Genomic DNA, 19,593 nt, shown 5'->3' with positions numbered 1-19,593 from the left:
CACCACTGCTGTTATCTGCTGAATCTGTTTGGGCTCATCTGGAATTTTAGTCCCCACACGGGGTTTTGACTCTTTTTGAGTTTTCTTTGCCTTTTTATCTGTGTTGTTAACCTTAAGCTGTGCAATTTGGCTCCTGAGCTCAGCGATTTGTTTGCGTAAGTCATCACAGTTATCATCTATTTCCAGTTCACAAGTGTTTTTACTCTGAGAGCATGTTGTTTGCACATTTGAATACACTCTAGTTCGTTGTGCCCCTAAGTGTTGTTTCATGCGTGCTGCTTTAGTAGCCTGTTTGTCTTCTTCAGTGCGCAGTTTGAGGAGAAGTGCTGTAAAATGAGGCGGGTTGTCTTTCTTTTGTTCGAGTTGCAGGTTTGAAATCAGCGAGCTGTCCCAACAGCCTCTGCAAAACTGCTTGAGCAGCTGCTGGTCGGCATCACTGGAGGAAATTCCATTCCTCTGAATAACTAGGTTTAACAAGGTGTATAACCTCTGAAAGTAATCGGAAGGTTTTTCACCACTGTCCTGGTTTGTGTTTAAGAAGCGAGCAAAGAGCTCGTCGCCGTCTTCGACAGCTGCGTAAGCTGAATCGAGATGTTCAAGGTACGTTTCCGGGTCGGATTTTGGACTAAGAGCTTTAACGATGCTCGCTGCTGGGGCTGACAGACTCTCCACGATTCTTCGTACAATTTGGGACTTGGTGAGTGAAGGATCATTTATGCATAACACTACACTACTACGCCAAGTATCATAGTCAGTTTCAAAAGAAGGGTGTGGAACTCGCCCTGAGAACGGTTTTAGTCTGTATTGTGAAGTAGGCGGAGGGATAACCTCACTGCTTTTAACAATGTGTTCCACAATAACTCGCTGAACCTCAGGTGTGTTTAAAAGATTTGGTGGAATGCAAGGGTTTTGTTTTCCAGTCTCTGTAGGTGGACAATTGTCCTTTGAGTTGTTCATATAGTTAACTTCTGGTGTTAAAGGCAGGGAATATGTAACTTGGTCACTATGGAGCATTGGCTCTGGTTCAGTGACTGGTTCAGATGCATGGGTATCCCTTCCTAAAGATTCCCCAATTTTTGCCAGTTCCTCCATTAGAAGGTCTTTAAATGATTGATTGCTACGCGCAGCTATGTCCCTGAGCTCTGACAGATAGGCATCAGTGGCAGATGTGCTAGTTTCTAGACTGTACGCGCTGGCTAGGTCTTGAATATGAAAGAAAACATCTGGGTTCCTAGTACAAGGTTTGTCATAGGGTAAACATTGTTTCTTTAATTCCTTAACAGTGGCTTCATGTTGAAACTCCACAATAATCTGATCACAGTTTGGTAACTTAATGCGCCTGTTAACTGGTCCGAATCCTTCCATAAACCCAAAGACTTCGTTATCAAGGTCTGTATCAGTTAACCCACTGATTAAAACAGCATTTGAAACTTTGACCTTTTCTGTTTTTACAACTTCCATTTTAAAACACTCAAAAGTACCAATAATGCCAAAATGGCAAACCACTGTGACCTCCAGGCACTCTTATGATGTCAGTCAATGGTTAGCTAAGGTAACAACTCTACAATTCTCCTGGCTGGCTCGCCAAGTTTTATGTAACCGGATTACAGGATACAATAAGATAATTAAAAGAAAAAATAAACAAATGGGCCAATAATTAGGTTCGGGGAGAATTGGAGGTTGTTTAAGAATGACTGGAGTCACGGGTATAGCATGAAACGGTTTATATACTAAATTTTAATAATAATGGGAAATATAACACATAAAGATAACACACAAAAACAGATGAAAACAATCGACAATAGTAAAATGCTCGGTATGAGATTTGATCATATGAGTCACAAGTCAGCCGGCGTCAAGTCAAATCCCCACGCTTGGGGTGAAAGTCAGAGTCCGGTGGTGCGATTTTTTCCTACCGCACCGTTGAGATTGTTCACAGAAGAGAGCAGTCTGCTCTTCAGTTACTTGAGATGTCCTGGTTCGTTCAGTGGTTAAGGCTCGCCATCTCCCTCGTCAGGAAGAAATCCAGTTCTCGTTCCAAGTGAGTGATCATAGGAGTCGGGATCAAACCCAAGGAAAAAAAAAAACCCAGCCTGTAAACAACAGGACTGTTAGCGAGTTGGCATCGACCCTTCTCGTCACATCACAGCATAAAGTCTTACAGACTTAAACAAATGCTTCACTCTATTGGCATAGCCAATCATGTTTGGGTTCACAGTTCAACTAACATAACATCAATTTGATTGTCTATTAAAATAATTCTCAGTAGCTCTGGAAATATAATTACATATGACAACAATTGTTCAGCTCAATAGGCTCAGTTAGATTCTATTACTCTACACTATTCAACAAGAAATACATTCATGACAACAAGGATACATTTAGTTGTGTTTCTATACAGCATTGTGACACCTTGTATATCTGTAACACAATAAATAAATAAATAAATAAATAAATAAATAAATAAAATGTTCTATAACAAAATTCAACAAAATATAAATTCTGGTCCTTTGGTCCACCTTTGTAAAATAATTCCTCCCTAATCAGTTAGCTTTTATTTATTTTTATTTATCTATTTTTTTTATTATTAAATGTTTGGTTAAGGGACGCATTGCTAATTCTATGGTGTTAGCTATAACGCCCCTGAGGACCTTGTACATCTAGGCCGTACCACCATTAACTGGCGGTTTGAGCCGTTAACTCCTGGGAATCCCATATGCCCTACCGCCGTTAACTGGCGGTTTGAGCCGTTAACTCCTATATGCCCTACCACCGTTAACTGGTAGTTTGAGATGTTAACTCCTGGGATCTAACGTCTAGCAGCCCACTGCTGTCACCTCGGTTGCTGTAATTAGCTTTTTGAATTTAATAATTTACTGAATTTAATCTCATTCACTCACCAACGCGCTCCAACGGTTCCCTCCTACAGAGGATTGGTTCACTCTGTCGTCTCCACACAAATCTATAAGAATGGAATTAATTTGATAAGCTATTTAAGTTTCCTTTTTTTTTTTAAGTTGCATCGTTAGCTTTTTCTCTTCTTTTTTCTTTACTCACCGCGTTGGTTCCAAGTTCCTAGCTCTTATTAGAAGGAGTCAAGTCCGCCTCTCCCTCTATCTATGCGGCACCCAAATCAGGGTTCTTCACGGCCTCGACCGTTGTTTTTTTTTCTCTCTCTCTCTCTCTCTCTAACCGCTCAGTCTTTGCTTTCTGTATCTGCGTGCTGCACAGCCGTTTGTCTCTCCTCTCGCTCAGCTGCGTCGCACGGTTTTATTTCGCGGAGGCGGGACTTATTTCTCTCAGCCAATGAAATTTCAGATTCCCACCTGGACCAATAGTATACAGCTTTCCTCTTCTGTTTCTGTTAGGGATGTTCAAGATTCTTGTTTTAACCGATGTTTAATATTAAACTCGTTATTTTAGTTATTCACCCTTCCAATAATTCATTATGAAATTATCTATTAGTTAATTAGATATCTATTAATTAGTATTGTTAATTTCCTTAATTTATATTTTATATTTTATCTAAATTGAGGATGGATCATATTAGTAAGCCAATTAGTTAATACCTCATTAAGGTTCTAGCTTCTGGGTTACAACCCCATGAGAAAATTATTCTGTAATGTGTTCAGCCCACTAAAACTGCCCCGATTTCATTATTTATTTACTGATAACAGCTGCTCTCTTGGTTCTAGGTCCTCTGGTGTCTGCAGCTGGTCTCTAGTGTCGTCAGGATCAGCAGCTTCCGGAAGAATGTGCCTTTCAATGACTCTTTCCCCCTTATTTGTTATATTAATTAAATAAATCTCAATTTATATATTTCCTGTTTTTGTTCATGTCCATAAATACTTAAACATGCTTGAAATTAAAACGAGATTTTAACAGTGAGGTGCTAGTTTAATTCATCATAATAGAGCTAGTTAAGCATGCAACAATGTGATAATCAATGTAATTTATAAATATCCATTAAAATGTCAAAACTGGAATCTAAATGAGATATTTGGCAGCACAAAAAACTTGTCAAACACAATATTTATTATAATAATTGTAGGCAGACAGGAGACAGAGCTGATGGAGGTTCTCAGTCATCGAAGAATGGCTGAAGGCTTTCCAGGAACAGGAGATGTGGTGTTGTCTCTTCTCTCTCTCTATTCTGCCAGATGTGCTGATAGGTTACAGGTGTGTGAGGACATCCTCATGCTGTCATAACCACATGACAGGAGTTATCAGGTGATCAGCCAGGCTAATGATGAGATGCAGAAAGAAAACAAATTCAGGACAGTGTACAATAATCTGTGGTGTTGCTCACCTTATGTGCTCTTATAGAGTATTAATGTGCCTGCCTCATGGTGTAGAGTCCATATTTTGCTGAGTGTCCTGCAATAATGCAGGTCATTAGTTAATTTACTTTTGATAGCAAAAACAAAATATTTAATGTAAAAGTTATTTACCAGGTGAATCAGCTCACACGATACCACTAAGTGTCACAGGGCCAGAATCAGTAGCCTCCTTCATGATGTCATGATGAATTCACATACTTATTTAATTGTTAAAGAGCAAGTAACGTCTAAATTAACTTTTTTTTGCTGATGAACTGCATAAATGAGTGTCTAATAGTGTTTTAAATGTGTGCCTTCTTTATTTTAGCACTTTGGTGCATTTTCTTTAAAAATTAAAAATTCTGTCTAAAAACCACAGTAATGCGCCACCTTCAGCTGAAAACATAGAATTTGAGTCATTTTGAATAAATTTTAGCCAATGGCTAAAGAGTAAAGTACTACGTAAACTAGTAGAGTACTACGTAGCAGCTCCGTGCCAAAGTTATAAAAGCAACGAGCGTCTCGGCGACGCCCTGTGGCGAGTGGGAGTTGGATTTGCAAGCGAGCGTAGGAGGTCAGTGGTAGTTCAGCATTAGCATATAGCATTAGCATATCCTAGTCTTTAGCATAGCTTTTAGTGTTATAAATACTTATTTAGTGTTAGATTTGGCTGTTGGATATTGTAGTTTAGTTAGTGTTTGACTGTTAGTGTAATTGGGAAAGTAGTTCGGGTTTAGTGTTCCATATCGTCTTAGTATTGGTGAGTTGGTGTAGTGTAGTATGGTTGCGGTGACTCTGTGGGCATTTTACCCGCGATTCTGCACGTCTCCGTTTGAAGAGGGAGGCTGCCCACCGTGGCTCTTCCGCGATTTAGATGCAGCCCACCGACTCTGCTCCCCCACCACGGCGGGCTCCAGTCTGAGGTGACTAAGCTAAATAAATGTTTTAACATCTTCTAAAGACAATTCCCTACCTAAATGCAAAGTCTGAGAGACGTGGTTCACTTCCTTTAGCTAGTCAGTCGGCAATTCTGCAACAGTGGCTCTAACTAACAGCATTAGTTGACAGACAGCATTACAGCGTGAAATCCAGCACAGCGTGACCCGGTTCTGTAAGGAATTCTGTTCAGGAGGTCACATTTCAGGCTCTCCACATCATGTGTGACTGACTTTTACGTTATAACGATCACATACTAGGAATGTTATAAAGCACCTATATATGAGATTCTTTTGTATATTATTTGACTTTATAAACTCCCAACAACAATGTGCTTTTTTTTTTTTTCAGGCTAAATCTACCCAAGACACTGGCTGTCAGACTGATTTAGCTGCAAGAATGCACTTGTCCAGGCAGACGTGAAGCCTTACCTGTAGCAAAGGTGAATTATTTTTAATAATCTTCTATGTAAACATTTTATTATTACCTTCTAGTTTTAATTTGTTTTACAGATTATTGTTGCACGTGATTTTATGCTCTTTTAAACATTTATAAATGTGCTGCTTCTTTGTTTTTACATAGCCAGCCAGAATGGAGTTCACAGCCGCAGTGTGTCTGGTGACCCACGGGGACCATGATGAAAATTCATCTTCCAGAAGGTCCCAGAGCAGCGGCCGCACCCCCTGAAAAGACCAAGGTGTGAGGTGTCTGCTGTTGATTCCAGCTTCCACCTCAGTGACAGTGCAAGCTCAGTGAACTGTTCAAGGTAAAAAAAAAATTAAAACATTTCAGAATTTTTAAGATATTAACAATTAAATAAGTATGTGATTACATCATGACATCATGACGGAGGCTACTGATTCTGCCCCCGTGACACTTGGTGGTGACGTGTGAGCTGATTCACCCGGAAAACAACTTTTACATTAAATATTTTGTTTTGCTATCAAAAGTAAATTAACTAATAACCTGCATTATTGCAGGACACTCAGCAAAATATGTACTCTACAACATGAGGCAGGCACACGTTAATAACTCTATAACAGCACAGGTGAGCCACACCACATATAGTACACTGTCCTGAATTTGTTTTCTTTCTGCATCTCATTAGCCTGGCTGATCACCTGATAACTCCTGTCATCTGGTTATGACAGCATGAGGATGTCCTCACACACCTGTAACTTATCAGCTCATCTGGCAGAATAGAGAGAGAAGAGACAACACCACATCTCCTGTTCCTGGAAAGCCTTCAGCCATCCTTCGATGACTGAGAACCTCCATCAGCTCTGTCTCCTGTCTGCCTACAATTATTGTAATAAATATTGTGTTTGCCAAATATCTCATATAGATTCCAGTTTTGATATTTTAATGAATATTTATAATTTACATTAATTGAATTATCACATTGCATTTTTAACTAGCTCTATTGTGATGAATTAAACTAGCACCTCACTGTTAAAAGCTCATTTTAATGTCAAGCATGTTTAAGTATTTATGGACATGAAAAAAAAACAGGAAATATATAAGTTGAGATTTATTTAATTAATATAACAAATAAGGGGGAAAGAGTCATTGAAAGGCACATTCTTCTGGAAGCTCCTGATCCTGACGACACCAGCAGAGGAGACCAGCTGCAGACACCAGAGACCAGCTGCAGACACCAGAGGACCTAGAACCAAGAGAGCAGCTGTTATTAGTAAATAAATAAATCAGGGCAGTTTTAGTGAGCTGAACACATTACAGAATAATTTTCTCATGGGGTATTTTCATAACTTTATGCAGCAGACTGTAACTTGAGCCCAGGGCTACCGGAGAGCTGCTATCCAGCACGTTTCAGTGGATTTTCCTGCTTTAACAGGTTAGATTAACTGTTAAGCAGCTCAGCTATTTGTTGCTGATTAAAACCAGGTGTGCTGACGCAGATAAACCTCTAAAACATGCTGAATACTAGCTCTCCAGGGCCGTGGAGACAAACCCTGCAGCTAATCTGATGCTATGGCTAATGGCTACTTACATTCAGAGGTGGTTCTGTTGGGTCGGTTCTGGGAGTTACAGGCAACTCACAAGCTCACAACAATAAGGCTCAGGTCCGCTTGTCTCCTCCAAATAGACTTGGTCCCTTTCTTCTCGAGTGTCTGGGTAAGGAGGGGGAGAAACATCCTCCATTTCTAATAACTGCATAGAGTGAAGGGAGCTAGCATTGTCTAGTTAGCCGTTGTCTTCGTCACTGCCGCGGCTCCGCCCTCTCGGTCCTCCAGGCAACGCCTACTAATGTTGCATTTTTTAAAATTGATACGTGGGTGGAGAAGGACTCCGAGGCTGAATTGACCCGCTCTTTAATATCTTAAAAATTCTGAAATGTTTTAATTTTTTTTTACCTTGAACAGCTCACTGAGCTTGCACTGTCACTGAGGTGGAAGCTGGAATCAACAGCAGACACCTCACATCTTGGTCTTTTCAGGGGTGTGGACGCTGCTCTGGGACTTTCCTGAAGATGAATTTCCATCATGGTCCCTGTGGGTCACCAGACACACTGAGGCTCTGAGCTCTATTCTGGCTGGCTATGTAAAAACAAAGAAGCAGCACATTTATAAATGTTTAAAAGAGCATAAAATCACGTGTAACAATAATCTGTAAAACAAAGTAAAACTACAAGGTAATAATTAGGGATGAGCCGGATACTCGTTTCAGATGAGTATCCGGTACGGATAAAGCATTTTTGACGAATACGAGCATGAAACGAGTAAAACGAGTCAATATCTGTAATTGTGCTGAAGGAAAATCTTCATTGGGTAACTGACTGTCTTCACGCTCTGTGATTGGCCAGTCACATAGAGCGCCCACCCCTCCCTACTTACAAAACTCTCTAGCCGGCCGGGAGCGCAGTCCGTCTGGCTCATCTTCGATCGTTCTGTGATGGCTTCACTGTTTCTCACGTTTCTTCAGTTTTCCCTAGGTTTTCTTCAGCTCGCCTACTTTTCGGTTGAATATTTAAAGTTACTTTATTCGTAACTGACATGGTGCATTTGACAAGACAGAGCTGACATGCTGTTGTCACTACCTCCGCTCCGGTCGGGTTTTTTATTTTTTTGAACACTCTCTCTCTCTCTCTCTCTCTCTCTCTCTCTCTCTCTCTCTCTCTCTCTCTCTCACACACACACACACACACACATTAATCAACATTGTTTTGTTTAACTTTGTGTGGGAAAATGCCAAGAACATTAAGAAAAAAATCAGTTTAATCAAATTAAAATAAAAAAATATATAGAAAGTTGTGTCTGGTTCTGCCATTTCATATTTCCTAGTTCCTACTGCATGAGTTCAGATGTATTAATCCATGCACTCAAATATTAATGTTCTGATTTTATTGAAAAACTTGTTCTGTAATAGTTTCTTTACTATTGTGATCAAAAATATTTAATCTCAATTCTGAGGCTGCTCTGTAAATAGTTTTCAAATAAACAATACACATAGCAACTTCTGATCAATCCATATCAATTTCAGACTTAAAATAATACATTGATGTAAACCATGTCCACTTCCGGTTAAACCACGCCCACTTCCGGGTTATGCCACGCCCATTCCGAGTACAGATACAGATAATTTAGTTGGTTGAACAGATACAGATACAGAAACAGATAGTGGTGTACTCTCTCATCCCTAGTAATAATAAAATGTTTACATAGAAGATTATTAAAAATAATTCACCTTTGCTACGGGTAAGGCTTCACGTCAGCCTGGACAAGTACATTCTTGCAGCTAAATCAGTCTGACAGCCAGTGTTTTGGGTAGATTTAGCCTGAAAAAAAAAAGAAGCACATTGTTGTTGGAGTTTATAAAGTCAGATAATATACAAAAGAAACTGTCCTATATAGGCGCTTTATAACATTCCTAGTGTGTGATCGTTATTATAACGTAAAAGTAAGTCACATAACATGTGGAGAGCCTCCTGAACCGAATTCCTTACAGAACCGGGTCACAAGCTGGATTTCACGCTGTAATACTGTCTGTCAACTAGTGCTGCGTCAGTTAGAGCCACTTTTGCAGAATTACCGACTCATTAGCTAAAGGAAGTGCACCACGTCTCTCAAACTTTGCATTTAGGTAGGGAATTGTCTTTAGAAGATGTTAAAACGTTTATTTAGCTTACTCACCTCAGACTGGAGCCCGCCGTGGTGGGGGAGCAGAGTCGGTGGGCTGCATCTAAATCGCGGAAGAGCCACGGTGGGCACAGCCTCCCTCTTCAAATGGAGACGTGCAGAATCGCGGGTAAAATGCCCACAGAGTCACCGCAACCATACTACACTACACCTTCTCACCATACTAACACGATATGGAGCACTAAACCCGAACTACTTTCCTAATTACACTAACAGCCAAACACTAACTAAACTACAATATCCAACAGCCAAACTAACACTAAATAAGTATTTATAACACTAAAAGCTATGCTAAAGACTAGGATATGCTAATGCTATATGCTAATGCTGAACTACCGCTAACCTCCTACACTCGCTTGCAAATCCAACTCCCAACTCGCCACAAGGCGTGGCCGAGACTCGATGCTTTTATAACTTTGACAGAGAGCTGCTACGTAGTACTCTACTGGTTTACGTAGTATCTTACTCTTTAGCCATTGGCTAAAATTTATTCAAAATGAGTCAAATTCTATGTTTTAAGCTGAAGGTGGAGCTATACTGTGGTATTTAGGCATAATTTTTAATTTTTAAAGAAAATGCACCAAAATGCTAAAATAATGAATACACACAATTAAAACACTATTAGACACTCATTTATACAGTTCATCAGCAAATAAAAGTTAATTTAGACGTTACTTGCTCTTTAAGTGTGAGGCATCATCATTTAAATCTGCTCCAGCAGTTAAATAAACTGTTTAAGATAACGTTAGCTTGATATGTTAGCTTCCTATGCCACCATTGTTATCATCTAATGGTGTGTTCACTTTCTCCTCGGAAATTCTAACTTCCCAGTAGGAAAAATCAATTGAAAAAGGATGGTAAAAGGAATGAAGATGAAGCATTTTTGACGAATACGAGCATGAAACGAGTAAACCTCGGAAATATCTGTAATCGTGCTGAAGGAAAATCCTCATTGGGTAGCTGACTGTCTTTACGCTCTGTGATTGGCCAGTCACATAGAGCGCCCACCCCTCCTTACACACAAAACTCTGTAGCCAGCCGGGAGCGCAGTCCGTCCAGCTCATCCACGCACACACACAGACAGTAACGGATCTCGATGTGATTGCTTCACTGTTGCTCACGTTTCTTCAGTTTTCGCTAGGTTTTCTTCAGCTCGCCTCTTTTTCAGTTGAATATTTAAAGTTACTTTTTTTCGTAACTTACATGGTGCATTTGACAAGACAGAGCTGACGTGCTGCGTCTCCACCTCAGCTCCGGTCAGGGTTTTTTTTATAACTCCATCTCTCTCCCTCTCACCCTCGCTAACAAATGAAACAGATTCATGCCTTGAATTGGAGGGTTATAATATGTTTAACGTAAATAGGAATAATAAGAAAGGTGGGGGTGTTGCCTTCTATGTACAGAAGCATATTGACTGTAAAGTAATTGATAGTACAGTTATTGATGACATTATGGAGAGTATAATAATAGAAATCAGTTTCACCAAAAGGAAAAGAATTATTTTGAGTTGCATGTATAGAACACCAGGTTCTTGTGTTGAAACATTTATACAAAATACTGATGATATATTGCAAAGGATTTGTGCTAAGAAACATGTATTTGTTTGTGGTGATTTTAATATTGACTTGATCAAATGGGAGGAACATAAGTTAACCTTAGATTTTTTGAATATGATGTTTAATTTTGGTCTCTGGCCTATGATTGATAGGCCAAGTAGGATAACTAAAGATAGTGCCACATTAATTGATAATATATTTACAAATGTTTATGGTCAATCAACAAGTGGTTTGCTAATAAATGATATTAGCGACCACCTTCCTGTTTTTACAATTTCAAATATGGACATTTTTAGACCCCTACATAAGGAGGATGATGATTCCACTATATTGGTGAGATGGAAGACAGCTGAAAGAATTGAGGCATTCAAAGCAGAACTCTTGAATTACAATTGGGATCAGGTGTATGTAGACAATACAAACCAAGCATATGATACATTTCTGTCAATATTCTTAGAGGTATATAATAAAAATTGCCCTATTATACAATATAAGACAAAGAAAAATTATAATAGAAAGCTGTGGATGACAGAAGGTCTGTTAAAGGCATGTAAAAAGAAAATGGTATTATATGAAAAATTCATCAAACATAGGACAAGTGAAAATGAAGACAATTACAAAAAATATAAGAATAAATTAACTACAGATATTAGGATCAGAAAGAAGCAATATTATGATGAAATTTTAGATAAAAACAGAAACGATACTCGTAGGACGTGGAAAATATTAAATAATATAATTCAAAAAAGGATGACAACTTTGGAATGGCCAAACTACTTTCTAAATAGTTCAAATCATAAAGTAAATGATCTAATAAATATAGTGGAAGAATTTAACAAATTTTTTGTAAGCGTCGGGCCCTCATTAGCAAATGAGATAGCAGTCCCACCTGATGCAGATACATTTAATAATCTGATAAATAGTAATATCAACTCAATGTTTCTACATGAGATAAGTGAGACTGACGTTGTGAATACAGTAAGAAAATTTAAAAACAAAAAATCCACAGATATAAATGAAATTGATATGGGAATTATAAAAGAAGTTATATTCTCTATTGTGAGACCACTGACATATATATATAACCTATCACTACATAAAGGTCATTTTCCTAAAACTATGAAGATAACAAAAGTGATCCCAACATTTAAAACTGGAAATAAGCATTCTATGGAAAACTATAGGCCAATAGCAATTATTCCACAATTTTCAAAAATACTCGAGAAATTATTTGTGAACCAGCTAGACGTATATATTACTAAAAATAAATTATTAAGTGACAGTCAATATGGATTTAGAAAAAACAGAACCACTACCTATGCGATAATGCAGATGGTAGAAGAAATAGCCCAAGCAAGTGAAAGCGAAGAACTCTCTATTAGCATATTTGTTGATTTAAAGAAGGCTTTTGACACCATTGACCACAGGAGATTATTGAAAAAGATGGAAAATTATGGCCTACGAGGAATAGCGAAGTCCTGGATAGAGAGTTACTTACAAGACAGACAACAGTATGTACAAATTAAAGATATAAAATCTGGATTTAGAGAAATAAGTTGTGGAGTTCCACAAGGTTCAGTAATAGGTCCTATATTATTTACTTTATATATAAATGACATATGTAACGTGGCAGATTTTTTCAAATTTATAATGTTTGCAGATGATACAACTTTAGTTTGTTCAGGTAAAGATATAAAAGAACTTTTAAAGAAGGCCAAAAAAGAGTTAAATATCCTCAAATCTTGGTTTGATGTAAATAAACTATCACTGAATATAAAAAAGACTAAATTTATGATTTTTGGAAATAAGAAGGTAAAAAATGGGGACTTTAAATTAACAATTTCAGATACTGAAATTGAAAGAGTGTCTGAAATAAAATTTCTTGGTGTTGTGATTGACTCTAACTTATCCTGGAAGCATCATTTAAATTACATAAAAGGAAAAATTGCCAAATCTTTGGGTCTATTATATAAGCTGAAGGACATACTAAATCATAAGGCCTTACATCTAATATACTGTTCACTAATACAACCATACATGGCATATTGTATAGAAATATGGGGTTCAACTTTTAAAACATATATACATGAAATAAAAACTATACAAAAGAAATCTATTCGAGTTATGAACAAGAGCAATTATTATGCTCATACTGACCCGTTGTTTTTAAAATCACAGATTATGAAATTAGAAGATCTATATTATTATAAAATAATGCAATTTATGTTTAGAGTAAAATTAACAGCTCTGCCAAAAAATATACTAATGTTCTTTGCAAAGAGGCAAAGTAAATATGATTTAAGAGGTGTATGTATGTTTGTTCTACAAAAAGCCAAAAAGGGCATGAAATGGAGATGTTTCTCTGTAATGGGAGTAAAATTTTGGAATGAGGCTAAAATAGAATTAAAATTAGCAACTTCTCTTTCAGTTCTTAAAAAACTTATCAGTAAAAACATTTTTGAAGAGTATTAATTTGATGTTGATGGATGGATTTGTGTTTTACTTTTATTTGGGTTGTTGGTTCATTGCGGGAAATTAAAAAAATGTTTTGTAAGTAGGTTAGGCAATTATATAATCTATTGCTTCTGCCTAAACCTATTCAGTCATGATATACCAAATAGACACCATATAAAAAACAAGGCATATGTTAGTGAGAAATGGTATTTGTATCTAATTGTATGACATGTTAATGTACATTATCTTAAGATAACTGACTGAATAAATTGATCATTCATTCATTCATTCATTCATTCATTCTATCTCTCTCAGACACACACACACCTTAATCAACATTGCTTTGTTTAACTTTGTGTGGGGCAAAATGCCAAGAACGTTAAGAAAAAAATCAGTTTAATCAAATTAAAAAATAAAAAAAAAATATATATATATATATATATATATATATATATATATATATACAAATACATATATAAGTTGTGTCTGGTTCTAGCATTTCATATTTCCTAGTTCCTACTGCATGAGTCCAGATGTATTAATCCATGCACTTAAATATTAATGTTCTGATTTTATTGAAACACTTGTTCTGAAATAGTTCCTTTACTATTGTGATCAAAAATATTTAATCTCAATTCTGAGGCTGCTCTGTAAATAGTTTTCAAATAAACAATACACATATCAACTTCTGATCATTCCATATCAATTTCAGACTTAAAATAATATATTGATGTAAACCACACCCACTTCCGGTAAACCACGCCCGCTTCCAGGTTATGCCACGCCCATTCCGAGTACAGATACAGATAATTTAGTTGGTTGAACAGATACGGATACAGATAGTGGTGTACTCGCTCATCCCTAATGAAGATACACAGTAAATTTAGTTCACAGTAAAGATGTTTGCTTCGGTTTAATTATCAACTTATAAAACTACAAGGACAATGTTAAAATACAAACAGCTGTATGTTATTTATCGTGATATTTATCAAATTTGGTTATAAATTGAGAAAAATATATGTCTAATTATGAAAGAGAATTAAAATATTAAACACTCCAAAGTATCGAAAATATGTACAGTTAAGTACCAGTATCGATTCGTATAGGTACCGGTAATTAGTACAGGATCGATTCAAATGTCAAAGGTACCCATCCCTAGTTGACCGTGTCTCCTACATGTCGGCATTGGTATTGGCAATAGAAAAACCAATATTGGTCGACCTCTAATTTTTATATCTTCCCTTACCAAGCATTAGCAGTCTCGATGATATGGAGGTAATGCCCTCTCCCTCTTGACGGACGCCTTTGTTGAAGTTGTCTAACATGTTACACATAGAGCACGATAAATACACACAGCAAACATGTGTCACATTGTTCCTTTGACTATTTGCCAACTTACATCAGCCAAAAGGAAGACGGACTCCTCCTTTTCGCCAAAGCATTTCATCAGAAGTAGAATCACTGCTATACCATGACAGCTTCACTGCATTGTTGTGTTTCTGTCCAAATCCTGAAGAATAAGCTGAGTATCTTTATTGTGACTGTGGCTCTGGAAAAAATGCACGATTTTCTTCCTCTTGGTCTGAAGAGCCTCTCCAAGGCGATCACAAATGTCAATCCCTGTGAGGATTTTGAAGTTGTTGCAGAGTCCTCTTTTTGTAAAGAAAAATGGCCATTTCTCTTCAATCTCACAGACACTTGGAGGAGGGCAAGTATTAATCATGTGGCATTGATAGATGTAAGTCAAATCCATTAAAAAGTCTATATCTGGTGAGTCAGCAGCTCTAGGGCCAAACAGACTGAAATTTGGCAGTCATTTGTTTTCTTCTCTCCTCCAAAGAATCTGCCGTCTCTCCATCCGGGAGACATCTTGGTTGCCAGTTCACGCAGCCATAGCTGTCCAGTTTGCATCGAGACGTTTTGATTGTAGCGTCAGCATTGCTGGACTGTGTAGTCCTTGGTCTTCATATTCTGTCACTCATATTGTTCCTGTTGACATGTTCAACTCTTGTCTTCAGCTGGTTAATGAGAATAGTACCCTATTCCAGTGGTTCCCAAACTTATTTAGCCGCGCACCCCCTCCTATGTCCCGACCATGTTGACGCACCCCCCAGCCCCCACATCAGGGCATGGCTATATATATATATATATATATATATATATATATATATATATATATATATATATATATATATATATATATATCAGAAATCACGCTAAACCAGGGGTCAGCAACCTGTTCCCATCAAAGAGCCATTATTACCCGTTTCCCACAGTAAAGAAAACACCGCAGCAGCCGCGGCGTTGTGGGCGTGGCCTACCCTCAGAGAGCTGCTCACAACAGGTGACAGCAGCCGGTACCGGTCGCTCGTGTACGTCAAAGTTATCTTTCATAAGAAGATAATCAATAAAACGATTTATATAAAGTGGATCCAGAAGTTGTAGCCCGTCTCTGCCTACAATATTTTGATATTTTTCACCCTGTTGGTGGTTTTACTGAGCAGGTGCCACTTTTGTCATACGTTTCTTTTTAAAACATGTTTAAACTGTTCAGAATACAAATCCAGGCTCTGTCACGTTTGATTGTTGTAATTAAACTTTGTAGGTGTGGAAGGTCAGAAAAGGATCCGATCATTTTGTTTTTCTCTCATTTACAGTGACGGAGATAACGGTGCAGTGCGCCTGGCTCTGGTGTTAATCAAGTTAAATTATATCTTTTTGCAACAATTTTCACAAGAAAACAGAACAGTTAAAAGCAGGGCTTGTGTTGACCGGACAGTTCCCGTATTTGGCCGTTTATTTTGACGGAGAAAGAATAGAAAGAATTACCCCGATGCATGCAGACGAACTGACATTTTATTCGTTACGCACATCGCAGATGTAGCTAAATCACCCAAGAAATGATTTCCTTCTGAACATCTGAGCTGGACACTGCTCAGCGCAGCTCACTGTCAGCGCGTACATAAGGTCCACAGCGAGCTGAAGATGTGGAGAGGGGCTTGGAGCGCGTCGCAGAACCAGAGCGCATGCGGGAAGATTCCTTCCACTGAAGCGAGAGTTTTCCAAACCCGGTCTCTCAGAGAGACTTGTCACTTAGAAAATGTTCCCTGATGATGAAACTTTGGCTGAATTGTGCTTGTTCCTGTCTCCAATGTGGTGTCTGAGGAGAGTCCCAGAATCTCACATCGTCTTCAGCTCAGAAAGCGCCTATATGATTACGCACAAGCGTGACGCGTCAACCCGGTCACACAGTAGACCGGGTTGGACCTGTTCAGGTTTACGCAGACAATCATTACATTTAGAATTAGCTTACAGATGTAAAATTTATGCAGTAAAATATAAAGCATTTTATTTAAATATCCATTCATTATTTTACAAGCACAGAGAGCCGCATCAGATGGATGGAAGAGCCGCATGCGGCTCCAAAGCCACGGATTGCCGACCCCTGAGCTAGGGCATGTGCGGAGGACACACACACACACACACACAAGCAAAATATACTTGTTTTCAATTACGTTTATTGGGCCCACTTACATTTTCTTAGGCCCACCCACAAATGAGTTTCTGGCTACTGTTGGTCTTTCTTCTGTTAGACCAAGCACGGGTACGGAGAAGATGGAGTTAAACACCTTTTGAGTTGGCAGAATGTGGAGACAAATGATCAGAAGTCCAGCCACTGTTTTCACCGCTCATGAGGGGGAGAGCCTTTGCAACATACAGCAGGTCCCGCGACCTGCTCCCGTCAGTTGCTTCGGACAGACTCTCGCCGTTCTGCTGAAACGGCTGATTTTTATTGAAGAGTACAGGAATGTAACATACGCAGTTTGCCATGTACATACGTCAATGATCATGACAGGTGAAAATAACAGCCTTGTTAGCGGACAGTTTAATACATCACTAGAACATGCATCCTTGAGATTACCAGGAACATCCTGATACATTCATGACAGGAGAAGATACATTCACTGGTACCGAGAGGCACTGAGTGGAGATGGAATGTGCACACTCCCTTCTCTGGTGCAGGAGAAGATATACAGCTATTAATCTTTGTGTAGAGGCCTTGAGTATCTGAGCGAGTTTCCATAGCATAGAATAATAAAATGAGCTTATAAGGTAAATATATATATATTGCCTTGTTAGGCAGGAACTAACATGTCACAAGAACTTGTAATTCTAAGATGAGCAGAAGCATCCTTGGTAACCGGTACAAGAAGAGACTGCAATGTCTCACTCCCTTTTGGAGTTCCTGCAGCTGTTTTAGAGCTTGTGCAGGAGAGAAACACAGAGAGGCCTTTGATATTATAACATGATCCCATAATGAAAAGAGTAGCATGTAACAATGAATAATAAAAGAGCTTATATGAGAGTTACATATATTTTCACTACGCTAATGGTGACTTTTGACAGACTTCTCTGAGCTCTGCAGCCATTACACTTTTCACCTTGTACACCGGGGGTGCGCGCACCACACTTTGGGAATGCATGCCCTATTCCAATCTGTTCACCTTCTTCATTCATGTCTGCAAAAGTCAAAGAATATTTGGCAACAATAGTTTTTGCTCTTTCAGTGCAGGCAGCTCTGTTGGGGTTTGAACAATGCTGCTGCATAGTGGACACTACAGTCCGCACCATTGCTCTCCTGTCTGCTGGGCTGGCCCTTATGGCCTCTTAACAATGTCTGGGACAGTGAAGCAGGCATCTTTTCCCATGGAATTTGGAACTGGCTGATCCAAGAGTTTTGTGTTTTTAAAAGAGTGGATCCAGGATTATGTCTGAAGAGGTGTGAAACATGACTGTCCATTTTCTCTCTGTGTATCCAAAGATGAGGTAGGAATCACGTTTCCACTTGGCACAGAGCTGACTTCAGTGTCCACTTTGTCTTTCAGTTCTTTGAAGATAATAAAAGGTTTTTTTGCACATCTAAATTATTTACAGTATTAACACTTTACATACAACCTTACATAACTTAAATACTGGCACTGTGTTTATGGCATTCTTACAGGGAGGATTTCACGAACAATTTCAGAGTGCTCATACAACTTATAAAACTATTAATTTTAGAATAAATGAATATTTTGTGTTAAGATTTGTTGAACATGTTTTTTTATCTCTTTGTTTGAAGGCCTGAAGTAATTTACGGCACTGGAATGGTGTCAAATATTCCTGAAAGTCAGCCTTCTCAAGAAAGGCAAGATCCTCTTTCTTTGTGACTCCAACCACAGATGAGAGGTGTTCAGTAATGGCCAGTAGTCTTTCATGGTCCAATTCAGGCAGCACTCGCTGTATTTCATCAATGCACTCGACCTCCATATCTAGGGAAAAGAACACACTGAGTGATGCAAGCAAACAACAGGGAGGGTCAAGATATGATAAACTGGCATTGGATAAAAGTCTAGTAGCCTATCTGCATTAACATATGCATATTTATGGTCTGGGTTATACAAATGATAAACTCCAAGATCTATTAATACCACTGAGTGGTGTACCAAAACAACAAAGTGGACCTGTTTATCATCAGTCAGCATCAAGGAGATTTTTCCAAAGACTAGAGTGTCACCTGTGTGTGTGTGTGTGTGTGTGTGGAATATTTGGTTCCTTTATAAAACACAGATGAAACTTCGGAGGTTCTTCCTTTATCAATATCAGCTTCCTTTAAAATCATCTGTATGTCCTTGTTGTATGAGTGTTCATCAACACCGTTTGCCTCACCGGCAATCTGAATGAGAGGTGGGAATAACTGACCACAACCTAAATAAGACTGTAGGAGCTGATGTCTCTCTGCTAGTGTTTTACTTAAGTGTAAAAAGTTGTGCATTTTTCTGGCACACTCTTTGAAGTTGGAGTGTTTACTCTCAAACCTCAGTGTCCACAACCGTATCAAGGGTCCAAACTTGAGAATGAGACTTGGATAATGCAACACATAATGATGTTTTAGTTTGAGAGATTGATCAGGAAACATGGTGCTACGTAAGTAGATATATTCCTCTAGCAAAACTTTTAGATAAGCAATCTCGTTCTGATGAACTTTTGGAGCACAGATAAACTCAACTATTCTCCTTAGTTTTAGACACAATTGCCAAACCTCACTTCCAAGGGGATTTTTTTTTAATTGATTTACCCACATAAACTGGTAACAGCCGTAAGAAACACCAGTTCTGTGCTGCTGAACCA

The 19,593-nt window shown here is 38.4% G+C and overlaps 1 long non-coding RNA gene and 1 pseudogene across 2 annotated transcripts in view; one reads left to right on the top strand and one right to left on the bottom strand.

Annotated features, from left to right (window-relative positions):
* LOC139069625 (uncharacterized) overlaps positions 1-8,663 on the top strand; it is a 28,572-nt gene extending 19,909 nt beyond the window's left edge. Inside the window, exons 2-4 of one of the 2 annotated variants that reach the window (XR_011520310.1) lie at positions 5,607-5,697; positions 5,838-6,021; positions 6,364-8,663. This is a non-coding gene — a long non-coding RNA (uncharacterized lncRNA). Of the gene's footprint in view, positions 1-5,606; positions 5,698-5,837; positions 6,294-6,363 lie in introns of those variants that run through there. The other variant, XR_011520309.1, reaches the window with a different exon arrangement.
* Positions 8,664-14,674: 6,011 nt separating this feature from the next.
* LOC129157070 (uncharacterized) lies at positions 14,675-17,906 on the bottom strand (annotated as a pseudogene).
* Positions 17,907-19,593: the final 1,687 nt, after the last annotated feature.

This window comes from Nothobranchius furzeri, chromosome 4, assembly GCF_043380555.1.
Source record: "Nothobranchius furzeri strain GRZ-AD chromosome 4, NfurGRZ-RIMD1, whole genome shotgun sequence".
In the NCBI taxonomy this organism is placed as follows: Eukaryota; Metazoa; Chordata; class Actinopteri; order Cyprinodontiformes; family Nothobranchiidae; genus Nothobranchius; species Nothobranchius furzeri.
The sequence above is the reverse complement of the archived record's forward strand: the minus strand, read 5'-3'. Positions and strand labels throughout refer to the sequence as shown.